Raw genomic sequence first — 14,382 nt, forward strand, 5'->3', positions numbered from 1 at the left:
TCTGACATCTGGCGACTAGGTAGAGAATTCAGGTGACAAAGGCAAGAATATAAATTCCTGTTCAGTTAATAGGTAGACAGGTATAGACATTGGATGGGCAGGCTTCTTACTTCTACTGACCTCCCGGCTCAGGTTAATTTTGAAAGGGCAGGCACAAAGTAGCTGATGTGACATCATCTCCTCTTACTCCTTTCCACGTTCCCTTGTTCCCTAGACTGGCTGAGTCTAGGTGCTCGTTGCTGGGATGGCTTGTCCCAGTTGGTATTCAAGATTTGAACTCAAGGCCTGGGCACTGTCCCTGAGCACTTCTGCTTAAGGCTAGCACTGAACCACTTTGAGTTATAGTACCACTAGTATTCAAGGAGGTTTGAACTCAAGGCCTGGGCACTGTCCCTGAGCACTTCTGCTCAAGGCTAGCACTGAACCACTTTGAGTTATAGTACCACTTGCAGAGTTTAGCTGGGAGATGGAGTCTTAGGGATTTTTTAGCCCGAGCTGGCTTTGAACTGAAATCTTTGCCACAAAAGCCCTTTATTATTTCCAATTAAAGCAACAAGGAGATCAAGTAGAATAAGTAGAGCTTACCTGGTTCTTATCAAGAATTGCCAACAAATATTCTGAAATGACAAAACTCATTAGATGTGATGAGAATTTTAGCACAGATATGCCCAGTATTTTAGAACCACGTAGTCAGTAGTAGAATACACAACACAAAACAAAAAAGGCAAAACTTAAAACCTAAAATTTCGACAATGTTTAGACATCTTTGCTAACAAAGCACATCAGATGGTTGGGCCTCAGTTACCAGGGCCTGTGAAAAGAGCAACTTGTTAGCAAGGCACCTTAGAATAGATGGAGTAGTAAACTTAGTGGAAGGTTAAGGATCAGCTGGGGCCAAACCCTTAACCCACCACGTGGCCAAGATGGCGAATTCAAGATGGCGAATCTCTGAAAGAATGCTAAGAAACCCTGAACAAATAGACCAAGCCTACATTGGCTAGGCTTTGAGAGGAAACCTAGAGGGGGGTCCCCGGGACCCAGCCTGCGTCACACTCTTCAAGGCACAAGCCAAAAAGTTGTAGAAAAGAGAAAGGGAGAGATAGGGAAAGTTGGACATGAATGGCAGAGAGAGAGCAAAGAGAGCCCGAAAGTAAACAGACTTCTGATCATTTACCATTGCAGTAGCAAAAACTGTGTACTTCTGAGAATGGCATAAAAATGAGGCTCTCTGGCTTTCCAGGGAGCACGGGAGGCATTTCAAAGGGGTTTCACGGCTCAGGCGTGATTCGTAGCACCCCATTAAATGAGTAGGAGAGTCAGTCTGGTGAGTGAAGGAGAGCTGACCAGGCAGAAGCGGCGTCCCGACTTCCCCCAGAGCCCTCTAGAGAGAAATGGCCAAGCCCCCAAAGCCAAGCGTCCTCGGCTTCAGAGGTGACCGCCTTTCAGCTAAAGGCCGTAGGAGCTCTCTGGCGTGGCGCCACGTCTGGACAGAGACTGAGCGACAGAGAGCCGTAGAGTAGTTTCACTCACCAGAGTAGAGAAGTGTGGACGTGGATGTGAAGGCAGCAATGGTATCGATGCGTTGATTCTGCCGCAGACAGACTGGTTCGCAAAAGGCCGTCAGAACTGCGGGTATTCCTCAGAGCAAAAAGGGAAGAACAAAAAAAAGAAAAAAGAGGAAAAAAACAGAGAAATCCCAGCTATCCTGACTTTAAGCCTTTATCTGAGTCACGGTACCATTTATGTTAGGTTTTTAAAAAGAGGTAACCGAGTAAGAACGGCACCAGCACACACGTGGTATTCAGATAAGGAGTAGGTTTATTCAGTAGACCTGCTTGGACCAGGCAAGGGTGGCACTCCACGAGGCTGGGAAAGGCCTGGGAATGAGAGAGAGCTGGGAAGAGAGGAAAGAGAGAGAAAAGAGCAGAGAGAGAGGGGTAAGAACAGTAGCACTCACGTGGTATTCAGGTAAGGGGTAGACCTGCTGGGACCAGCAAGGTTGGCACTCCACGTGGCTGGGAAAGAGAGAGAGCAAGAGAGCAAGAAAAGAGCAGCAAGAGCTAGAAACGAACAGAGAGAGAAAAAGAGGGGGTGTCTGGGCCTGGGCTAGCCCTTATGTAGGGTATGGGTGGGGAAAGGTGTGGCCACATCAAATTCAGATGTGACGTCAGCAGATGCAGATGTGACCTCTTCCAGGTGTCCCAGTTGCCTAGGTAACGCAGGTACTGGGTGGAGACTTTGCTGCGAGGAGGGTGGAGTCTGCTCACCATCCAGGAGCGGACCTTACAGATTGGAACTCAGCAGTCTTGGACTGGAATCCTAACTTGTGCCAGATGATGCTCAGATACCACCTGGATGTAATCACTTCACCCAATTTGGACCATGATGGTCTGTTTTTACCCACTGGATTTCTCTTTTGTGATATGGTCTGTTTTTGTGGATTTGTTTTTATTCATGGTTCCTGGATCATTGCTCCTGTAGTTGTTGCTATTTTCTAAGAATTGTGTTGGGGAATTTTAGGTGTGTGTGTGTGTGTGTGTGTGTGTGTGTGTGTGTGTGTGTGTGTGTGTGTGTGTGTGTGTGTGTGTGTGTGTGTGTGTGTGTGTGTGTGTGTGTGTGTGTGTGTATGTGTGTGTGTGTATCTATGTATCTATGTATCTATCTATGTATCTATCTATGTATCTATGTATCTATGTATCTATGTATCTATGTATCTATCTATCTATCTATCTATCTTGCTGTCTTTCTCTCTTCCCTCATTGCTCCCTCTTTTTATTTTATTTTATTTTATTTTATTTGAGAACATACTGTACAGAGGAGTTACAATTACATGGGCAGGATAATGCATACATTTCTTACCAAGCATTGCAGCCTCCTCCTTAGTTTACTCTTCACCTCCCTTCCCAGCCTCCCCCCTCCCCCCCACCCAATCATACCCCCCTCCCCCCCCACACCAACATTGTAAAGCTGGTTTTGACATGACATTTTGTACTTCTCATTGTTGCAACAGGTCCACCTGAATCCTTAAATGACTTGTTTGTCCCCATCTCCTCCACATGTTATACTGACATCAAATATAGTGAAAGCGGGGGTTACACTGTGGGGGAGGGACATACAAAGCAACAAAGAAATAATCTTATAAATGCGTTAGAAACACATGCATGAAAGAAATGAAAACATTAAAATACATATTTAAGGGTTCATTTTCCTAACATCACATTATCTGACCTTTTCCGCTTGACTCATACCTATACTAGATATTGCAAATAAGGGAAACCATGGGACCTATGTTTCTTTGGGCCTGGCTTACTTCACTTAATATAATTTTTTCCAAACCTTTCCATTTCCTAACAAATGGGGAAATGTCATTCTTTCTGATGGAGGCATAGAATTCCATTGTGTATATATACCACATTTTCTTGATCCATTCATCTACTGAGGGGCATCTGGGTTGGTTCCATATCTTAGCTATGGTAAATAATGCTGCAATAAACATAGTTGTGCTGGTAGCTTTAGTGTGGTCTTGTTTGTAAACATTTGGGTAAATGCCCAAAAGTGGGATTGCTGGATCATAGGGGAGATCTATGTGAAGTCTTTTGAGGAACCTCCATACTGCTTTCCAAAGTGGTTGAACAAGTTTACATTCCCACCAACAATGAAGTAAGGTTCCTTTCTGTCCACATCCCCTCCAGCATCTGTTGTTAGAGTTCTTGCTCCCTCTTGTTTTCTCTTACCTTCTGCTCCTTTTTCTCTTCCTCACTGCGGGGAGAGGGGGCCACAGAAACTAAAAACATACTCTAATCCTTCCCTTCCACTTCTCAACCCCATCCTGGCTGCTTATTTGTATATCCTTTATTTTAAACCACTCAGCACAATTATACTGTGCCGCGCCCGCCCCCCACCCCACTATACCTAGGAGCTGCTCTAGCGAATTATGGAACCCTAATATTGAGCTGGTTCTGTAAAAGTTCTGGAAGCGATGATCTGTGGGTGTGGAGTGGGTATGGTCTTGGGGGATGAGACCCCAATGTGTGCGATCTGTCACTAGAAAGTGTCCACACTGAAGCACATTGGAGGACACCAGGTGTCTACAGCAAAACTGTGTACTCACTGGTGAGAAATCTCTACACTTTTGAAGGTCACAGGAATTTTCTGTGTTGATTGCAATGTGATTTGTTTGTGTGTTTTTTTTCTCTTTTCCAACACACCTCCCCTCTTTCTAAAAGTCGTTCTGCACTTGTGTTCCTTTAAATCAATCAGAACTAGTGCTGTAGAATTCCCTCTGCTGGCCAGAGGTGGGAGGGGGCGGGTCACTGCAGAGCCCTGAATATCTGCCCTTGAGGAAAACCATTAGGAACTGTCAAATTCTTTATGAGAGAGGGAGGGAGAGGGGGTGGGGGAAAGCAAGAGAGAGAAGAGAGAGAGCTTTTAAAAATGAACATGATTCCCATAGTATATATCAGCCACATAATTAAAGTATACTCATCTATTAATTACACTTCAAGATGCAAGGCTCTTCTTTTACTAGGGTTAACTAAGGACAGACTTTTTTGGTCATCTTAAATTCCACTTCAAGAAAAGTTTCACAGGCTCAGTTGGACTCAGATTTCCATCCTGAAGAATTGCCCAGCCAAGCAATGAAGTCACCTTCAGAAGTTACTTACTTTCAGCTGAACTTGGTGGAAGCTAGAAGCATCGTCACAACTCTGGAGGCCGTTTTCTTTCTTCTTCTTTCTTTTAAGGAGCATACCCTTCCAGAGGGGGGGGTGGGGTAAGGAGTGGGGGAGGAATGAGTGTCTCTTTAGAATAGTTGCAGATATCTTCCCATATGATTGATCTGACTGGGTCCCATCTTTCAAAACCAAAACCTGGATAGTTTTATCAAAGCAGTTTGCTTCGCCCTTGATCGACTTTTCAGAGTAATTGCCTCTGCCTTCTGCAATGTGTCTTGGGAATGTGCAGATTCTCACACTGCAAAGCATTAGCAACTTCTAGAAAGAAGCTTAGTAATGCATATCACACTTTGCATGCTTCCAAGACTCTTAAATCAGAAAACCATCTCAAAGACCATCCAATCATATCCTTGAGTTTTATAGAAAAGGAAGTTGGCAGCCGGGTACCCATGGCTCATACCTGTAATCCTAGCTACTCAGGAGGCTGAGATCTGAGGATCACAGTTTGAAGCCAGCAGAAGCAGCAAAGTCCGTGAGAGTCTTATCTTCAATTAACCCCCCAAAGCCAGAGCTGTGGCCCAAGTGGTAGAGTGCTAGCCTTAAGCAAAAAAGCTCAGGGAGAGAGCCCATGCCCTGAGTTCAAGTCCCAGGACCAGCACACATACAAAAAAAGGAAGTTGGCAGTCATTGAGGGACTTTAAGTAAGGATGGCCCACCAGCTCTCTCCTTGGGCTTTCCTGTTGAGTTCACTTACTAGATCTATTGATCATTCAAAGGGTTGAAGAACCATTATAGGTTGGGATATAATATGCCCAAGCCAATGACACAAAATTCAACAAAGAGAAATAATGAAGCACTGATTTTACACTGCGTACAAGGCCAAAGTGTCAAAATACAAAAGAAGGCCAAACTATTCACTGCAGTATTCAAGACTCTTTAAAGTAGCCTGTCAATCTGCTTTTCTGAGTTCGTCTCTCACCCTTCCCTCTAGGCACCCACCTCTCCAGCTCAGATGCCCCTCTTGGGACGTTCTTCCTTCCCTTTGTTCATGTTGTTTTTCCCTGGGCTGCCTTTTGGCCTCCCTTTGCCTACTGAAATGCGTCTCCTGTGAATCATCAAGATAATAGGTGGCTTGAAGCTTCCCTCTCTTCTAGATGTTTCTCTTCAAAACAGAAACTCACTAGACTCACAAGACTTTAGTCACACTACATGTTTACGGCTGGAGTCCGCTCACACTGTGTTTCTGGCCTGTGCTGTATCTAGAAGTTAAAAACATTAAACACCTGCTTTCAAGTGACACAGGCGATGTTGTGTGATGGTTAGTTCCTATGACTCTGGGTCTCTGCTGCTAAATCCTGGACCCCTTAAGGTCACATACATATCCCAGGGCTTGGTGAAGGGCCTGGCATGCCCAAAGTTATCCAGAAATCTAAATGAGTTCATGAACTTTAAATATCTGAAGGTGCAAGTCAACTTGCACCTTCACAGTATGTATGCTGAGAGACTTTAGTTAGAATAAGTATGATACACAAATGCAGTATTTTTTTTTATTACTTTAGAGGTCTCTCATATTCTGAGGATATATTTAATTTATGTAGTTAGGCTCTCAAGGAAGCAGAGAGGCTGAAGTTCTCAAAGGGGCAGTATGAAGTCAGAGAGAGAGAGAGAGAGAGAGAGAGAGAGAGAGAGAGAGAGAGAGAGAAAGCCATTTGATCTAGAGTAAGTTACTACTGTATCTCTAAGCCTTGGTTTTCTTATCCTTCATAGCATTCTGGGAAAGAAAAAAAATTATCATATGCTGCATGAAAAGTGCCAAGTTCTAACACCATAAACATTTTATTGTTTACCGTTCAATAAAAGTAAATATTACCAAGTATTGGTGCCTCACACCTGTAATCCTAGCTATTCAGGAGGATGAGATTTGAGGATCTTGGTTCAAAACTGGCCTGGGCAGAAAAGTCTTGGGAAATTCTTATCTCTAATTGACTACTGAAAAGCCAGAAATGCTGAGCAGCTCAAAGTGGCCACTCAAGGCACTAGCCTTGAGCACAAAAGCTCACAAATAGTGCCCAGGCCCTGAGTTCAAGACCCAGAACTGGAAAAAAAAGTAAATATTATTCTTGCTGTATCTATCAGTTCTCCAACTGTGCTCTTTTTTTTTCTCTTTCACATGCACGTGCACACACACACACACACACACACACACACACACACACACACACACACACACATTTATAGTGCCCAGTTTATACAGGGCAGTACAAGATGAATACATTCAGCTATGTAGTTCAGAGCACTTGGATTTTAGAAGTACTTTATGTGTTTGTATTTTTATGTCAACATTGCAGTTTGGGTCTTCAATCCAGCAACAAATGGATTTGAACAGTGTGAGTTAAGCTCTTTACCTCAGCAAAGCACTGTGACTTGCACTTAATCAAATCCAAAATAAGATCTAACTCTAAAGAAAGAGAATCACCTTTTTAAAGTCCAGGGAGAAAGAAAGTAGGCCAAGCTCCTTTGGACAAACGGTTGGAAGGCATTCACTGCTTCTTTCAACTTTTCTTGTTACCCACACAGGAATAAATCTATTTGTTTGTGCCAGTGTCCATTATCTTCCCACTTCCACAGAAAGTGTACATTCAAATAATATGGAAGATTCTGGACATGACATCCTAATAAAGATACATTCTTTTTTTTTTTTTTTTTTTTTTTGTCGGTCGTGGGGCTTGAACTCTGGGCCTGGGTGCTGTCCCTCAGCTCTTCAGCTCAAGGCAAGCGCTCTACTACTTGAGCTACACCGCCACTTCCGGTTTTCTGGTGGTTTATTGGAGATAGGAGTCTCACGGTCTCTCCTGCCCGGGCTGGCTTTGAACCTCGATCCTCAGATCTCAGCCTCCTGAGTAGCTAGGATTACAGACGTGAGCCACCAGCGCCCGGCTTAAAGATACATTCTTATAGAAAGTTTAAGATCTGACTTTAGCTGTGTGATTTTTACCATCCTGCAGCCTTTCTGAGACTCAGTACTTGCTTTTCGATGTCGAAACGAAAGATAACTTGGCCCTTTCTTTAACCTGTGACTCAGTTTCCTTTTGAGCCTTTACAAACAGGCGTAGTAATACAAACTTCAGAATTTGTCATGAAATGAAATAAGGGATATGTGTGTATATAAAATATAAATTCATTATACCATATGCTATCTACATATGGCATATGGTATATTTATATAAATATACACCTATGAATCCAGTAATCTCTTAATTGCATGAATGAATCAACTCATTAGCAAGGAGAGAGTGCTCATCATCTCTCAAATGTCCATCTACCTAAAGAAGCTCAAATTCAAGATGGCAGAATAGAAGTTCCTCCATTGAACTCTGTGAAGGAGATTCATATGTGGAAGAGTAAGACTGAGAAATCGCACCAAGAGCCACAAGAGAGGAAGAGGATAGTTGAAATATGTGGTAAAACAGAAAGGAGACAGAAAACCAGGAAAGACTTGCAGCTCCAGCTTGGTCTCCCGGTGGAGAGAAAATCAGTGCTTCCACCACCAGGCAAGCTCTGTGACAGAGTGGCAGACCTAGCTAGGGGACTACTACATACCATACTTAAGCCCAGTGCAGGGATTTTGCAGGTCAGTGACTTCCCCAGCATGACGCATCAGTATCAGATGGGACAGCCTTTTACTTCCCATACTCAGAGGCTGGCAGGGAGGTACCATCTTGCAATAAGAATTCTGCCTGCGACTGACATAGTCCGGGCAATCAGATTATACTAGTTGTGTGCAGGCAGCCTGTGGCCAGGCAGGGTTAGAGACTGAGACACAATCTAGGGCTTGGAAATGAAGGAACCATCAGGGATCAGCACATTCTGCAACTCCCAGCCATTGTGTGAGTGGACATGGAAAGAGAGAGAGTCAGCCCTCTGCACAGTGAGAGCAACTCGATAGCCCGACGACCATTTCAAAAAGACAAAGAATCTAGTTGCTGCTGGTGGAGAGCTCTGATTACAAAGGGATCAGTTTATACTGAGAGCTGGCAGGCATCCTATGTATATTTATATTATATATGAATATATGTATATTTATATAAATATAAATTATATAGGCTATTTATATAAATATAGTTTATATTTATATAAATATAGGCTAGTGGGTTACCTGGGGAGTGAATCTGCTATAAAATCCAGTTTGGCTGGGTCTCTTGACAATTCAGTCTCTTGACATGTGATATCCTGAGCTCTTTGGAGACTGATAGCAAGAAGACCCTATCCCATTTTATATGCCACCTGCAATGTATGTGGGCATGAGTTTTCTCTGTTATAGTTCCATCTGTAATGTATGTGGTCTTGAGTTTCCACTTTTTGGTTAAAATTCATTATTTTCTAAAATTTATAAACATCATAGCAGGTACGATGTATATTTCATTGACATTTTGATTTATATTTTCCTAATAAAGTCATGTTTTCTGACCTTATATGTTTTTCATTTTTATTGTTTTCACAATGATTGCTATTTCTTCTTTTGTCTTTTTCAGGTACTACTGGTTGAACTTACAGCCTTGCACTTGCTAGGCTGGCACTCTATCACTAGAATCATGCTGCCAGCATTGGTTGCTGTTTTTAGTTTTTTTTATATATTTCTTTAAGAGCTACTATATGTATCATATGTTATCTCATTTTACCTGAAGTTATTCTAGACTTAATTTTAGTAAAATGTCTGTACTATTAATGACATATATATCTATATATTAGAAACCAAATAATATAATACTATAATTATGAGTTTAGATAATACTTCACTGCACATATTGAGGCATAGCTCAAGGATATTTCAGAAAGAAACCCTGGAATTTGATCTAAGATCTCTGTCTATTCTTCGATTCTACTGTCACTCAATTATCCATCTATCCATTCATTCATTCTTTATTCCAAGAAAAAAAATGCTAAGAGTCTTGTGAGAATTCATAAAGTTCTACAAGAGAACATAAGTTAGAAAAAGTAAGAAAGAGAAAAGCAATCTGAGTTAGAGATATAAAGTGAACAAGAGTAAACCAAGTACCAAGGTGCCTGTCCTACTTACTAGCCTGCAGGTCACCAGGTGGAAAGCCAAGAACTTGGCCTTGATCTTTGCAGCATAAAAGCAAAAAAGGGGAACTGTATCAGCTATACAGTATTTGGTACCCATTTGGAACAATTCTGCATCTAGAACCAGAAAGATTAAAAAATGTTTTCTGACCCCCCCCCCCACTCCCTCAAAATGTGTTCTATTTTGTTGAAATAGTTATATTTCTGGTTCTTCTTTGGGCATTTATTCAGTTTGCTGATGGCCCTCTCTCTCATTCATATTGGGTAACACCTGGGAATGCTGCTGCTCTGAAGCTGAGAGCTTTTGCTCCCTGCAGGAACATTCTAGAAGCAGCTATTGTCCCTAGAGCCCCACTGTTTAATCCCTCCTGAAACAGCACTTTTACCATGGTACCTTTTGAATAATAATCACAAGTACCATCCACTGAGTACCTGCTTATGTTACCTTGATGACCTCCACAGTCATCCTAAATAAGAAAACATCTTGGTGAAATGCCTTTGAACAACTTGCAGTTAACAAAATGAATACCAAGAAGCTAAAACGTGTTCTATCAGAGAAGGGTGGGACTCAAGGGGAAAGCAGATGAATGGAGAAAGAAAGGGTAGGTAAATATAGTCACTGTGCGGATGTGAAGATGGAATTGGGTAACGTGAGGTGATGGATTGGGTTAGAATACATGGGGAGGAGGAGGATGGAAGGGATAACACTGAGCAAGACGCATTGTACACATAAACAGGCTGAATTGAAACTCCTTAATTAAAACCACTTAAAGAGAATAATACAAAATAAAAATACAAAGAAAAGAGAGCATCATCATATTCTGTAGACATAGAAAAATTATCTGCTCAAGAGCTGGTAATCAGCAGAGGCAGGATTCAAAGCTAGCTCTGTCTGGCTATCTTCTCATCACTATTTCTGGTGTTTTGATGCTTCAGATATTATGATGTTTGATGATGATATTAATTACTCCCTAACTTCTCAGTAGCTGAAGACCTCCATGCTGTTAGTATAAAGGTTACTATGCTCTAGGAGAGAGGCCCCCAACACAGTGGAAGGGCATTGTTTTCTCTCATTGAAAGTCCAGAGTTGAGTGATCTGAGTAGGCAGGAAGGCTCCGCCACACATCCATGGCTCCAGTTGTCACCGTGCTCAGCTGTGAGAAGTAGATTAAGAAAGCCAAGGACAAGCACATGTAAAGAAATTGTTTGTATGCTATTGTGCTGAATGGCTTTCTGCTCACATTCCACAAGAGGTACAAAGAATTCTGGGAAATTCTGGCTCTAAGTGTTTGCCCAGCTAAAATACTATTTGTTTGAGTGAAGCTGATGTACTTAAAGGAAAGAAGAGAAAGGAGTATCTAAGAAATGGTCAACAGACTTCATCATGATCTTCCCAGAAAGTCTTTTCTCTTTTTCTGATCTTGAGTTTTATTATGAATTAGCATTTGCCCACAGAAGTGACTGTCATTTCACCATTTGTTTTTTAATGTGACTAAGAAATAGAACCTTGCCCCCATTCTTTGTTGCTTAAAGCAAAGTCAGTGTTCACATAATAATTTGGGGCTAAAAAACACATTTTGATGCTACAGATGGAGAAACTGAGATTCAAAGTGAGTGACTGGTCCAGCCTCACTGAAGAACTTAGTGGAAGTGGTAATTGAACCTGATTATCTTTATTTTACCCACCATGTGAATGTGGGTAAAGCTTAAGCTCCTCCCTTGCCACTTTCCTGGTGGAATGCAGTGGCAAGAAAATGAACAACACATCAGGGAAGGCCCAGAAGCTCTGAAATGCCTCTCCAAGGAAATTATTAGAGGTGAACAAAAGCAAAATCCCGTGAAATCCTTCTATCTATATAAGGCACAGTGATCTAATTTGCAGACCAGTTTATTGTCTCTATGAAGACCTCCTGGTCATTTCAAAGGCTTCTTGCAAATCCTCCTGATACCTTGAAGACTAACCAGCTTGGTTATAAACTATAACACCATGCATCAGAAAGGCCTATCCCAGGTGACACTATCCAAAGAGAAATGCACTCTTTACCTGACTTATGTAACTTTAACTCCTCTGTACATCACTTTTATAACAACAATAAAAAAAGAAACTATCTCATGCCAACATATAGCTAGAAAAATGACAATCCAGGACAGTGTGCTTCTACTTTTCTTTCCCCTTTTCTCAGATCAGCTCCAGCTACTGGAGGATTCAGTGCTACTGAAGGGTTTGGAGGAAGTCCATGAGCTCACAAATCTAGGCAGATGATTCCCTTCAGCATTGCAATCAACCAGCCACCAGTAGGCCTGCTCAGCCTGATTTTTCAAAGGCTGGTTGTTTTCCATTGAGAAGAGAGGGGGGATTCCAAGGACCTCAGTTTCTTTTTTTTTTTTTATTGTCAAGGTGATGTACAGAGAGGTTACAGTTACATAAGGTAATGAGTACATTTCTTGTCATACTTGTTACCCCTTTCCTCTATTTTCTCCTACTTTCCCTCCCCCCAACCTCTCTCAAGTTGTACAGATCATTTCCAACATATTGTCTTGTATATATCACTGTTGTATTGGTTTCCTCCTTGTCTTCACCATTCTCTTGTTCCCCTTCCCTTCCCTAATTCAAATAAATGTATATACAATACCAGGGTACCAAAGTCAAATACAGTGACAACAGGATATATCATCATAGGGGGAAAACATACAAAAGAAACAAAAAAAATCACATAGTACATTAAAAACATCAACAACAAAGAAAAAAACTCTTGTGTCCATGTCTTGGAGTTCATTTTACTTAGCATCATCTTATATGGTCATATGTAATAGTTATTGAGCTATTCTGTTTATATGATAAGATTATCCTAGACATACACTAATTATTGCAAATAAGGGAAACCATGGGACCTATGTTTCTTTGGGTCTAGCTTACTTCACTTAATATTATTTTTTCCAAGTCTTTCCATTTCCTTACAAATGGGACAGTGTCATTCTTTCTGATGGAAGCATAAAATTCATATATATATATTTTTTTCTTGAGCCATTCATCTACTGAGGGGCATCTGGGTTGGTTCCATATCTTAGCTATGGTAAATAATGCTGTGATAAACATAGTTGTGCTGGTAGCTTTAGTATGGTCTTGTTTGTGATCATTCAGGTAAATGCTCCAAAGTGGGATTGCTGCTCTATGTGTAGTCTTTTGAGGAACCTCCATTAAGCTTTCCAGAGTGGTTGAACAAGTTTACATTCACACCAATGGTGCAGTAGCATTCCCTTTTGGCCACATCCTCTCCAGCATCTGCTGTTATTAGAGTTCTTGATTATAGCCATTCTAACTGGGGTGAAGTGGAATCTCAATGTTGTTTTGATTTGCATTTCTTTTATGGCTAGAGAGGTTGAGCAGTTCTTCATGCGTCTATTGGCCATTCTTCTTTCCTCTATAGAGAAGTCTCTCTTTAAGTCTTTAGCCTACTTATTAATGGGGCACTTGTTTCTTTGAGGATTTGTTTTTGGGGGATTTAATTTTTTACAGTATATTTTAGATATGAGACCCTTGTCCATTCATTGTATGGCTAGTGAAGATCTTTTCCCAATCCATGGGCTTTCTATTGATCTTGCTAGATCTTTGCCATGCAGAAGCTCCACAGCTTCATGCAATCCCATTTAAAGGACCTCAGTTTCTGAGCCATCAATATCCAGTTACTGTCTGTGGGTGAGGGGAAGTGATGATGAGGGGTGAATGCTCACACTATGAATATAGGAGAGAGGGCAAGAAAAGTTTGAGAGGACAGAGAAAAAGAGGAAGAATTCTAGACTGTGTGTTAGCTAGGGTAAGCTTAAGGAGAATACAAGAAGGGGGATGTCACTGAGAGGTGTTGAAGTTGTGAGATTATGTGCATTTTGAGACAGAGGGAAAACTAAGGAAGGAAAACTTTCAAGGAGAAAGAGGTGATTTAAGAGCCAGTTCCTCTCCTTTGCCCTGGGTGGCTGTCTATTCATAAGTCAATCAGCCGGGCACAGGCCGTAGGAATTTCATATGTTTGGAGGTCATGATTCTATCCACAGGAATTCAGAAGAAAGACCCAAGGGTCCCTTTATGGGGGTTGGAGGGAATGAAAACCAGAAGCAGCCATGGAGAGAAAATTTCTAGATGTCAGTTTTCTGGGACTGGAGATAAGGGGAAGATATTGCCCTGAGTTCATTAAGAGCAAGCCAGTTATATAAACTATAAGTCTGTCATATTAGGAATAATGCTGTAAAAATATATTGATTGACTTGAGAAGAGCCATAATTTAATATGAAGCAGAAAGACAGCTGGTCAAAGAGTATGCCTCAGTCAAGCTATGAAAATCATCTGGATGATAGACATAAATAACCAAACATTTTTAAAATATTCAAAACTATATGAAAAGTAGCTGAGCCACAGTGATTATTTTGCAGGGTGGTAAGACCTTTTTCTGTTTATTCATTTCTTCATTCTTTTGCAATGAGAACACATTTCATTTATAATCAAGAAAATAAGAAAGAGAATGTATATGAACTGAAGAAAGGAGAACAGGATGTGAGATTAAAAAAAATCAAGTGTGTGGGCAGGTGCCAGTGGCTCACAGCTATAATCCTAGCTACTCAGGAGGCTGAGATC

Source organism: Dipodomys merriami, unplaced genomic scaffold (assembly GCF_024711535.1).
Source record: "Dipodomys merriami isolate MVZ:Mamm:240054 unplaced genomic scaffold, mDipMer1.0.p SCAF_97, whole genome shotgun sequence".
NCBI classification, from domain to species: Eukaryota; Metazoa; Chordata; class Mammalia; order Rodentia; family Heteromyidae; genus Dipodomys; species Dipodomys merriami.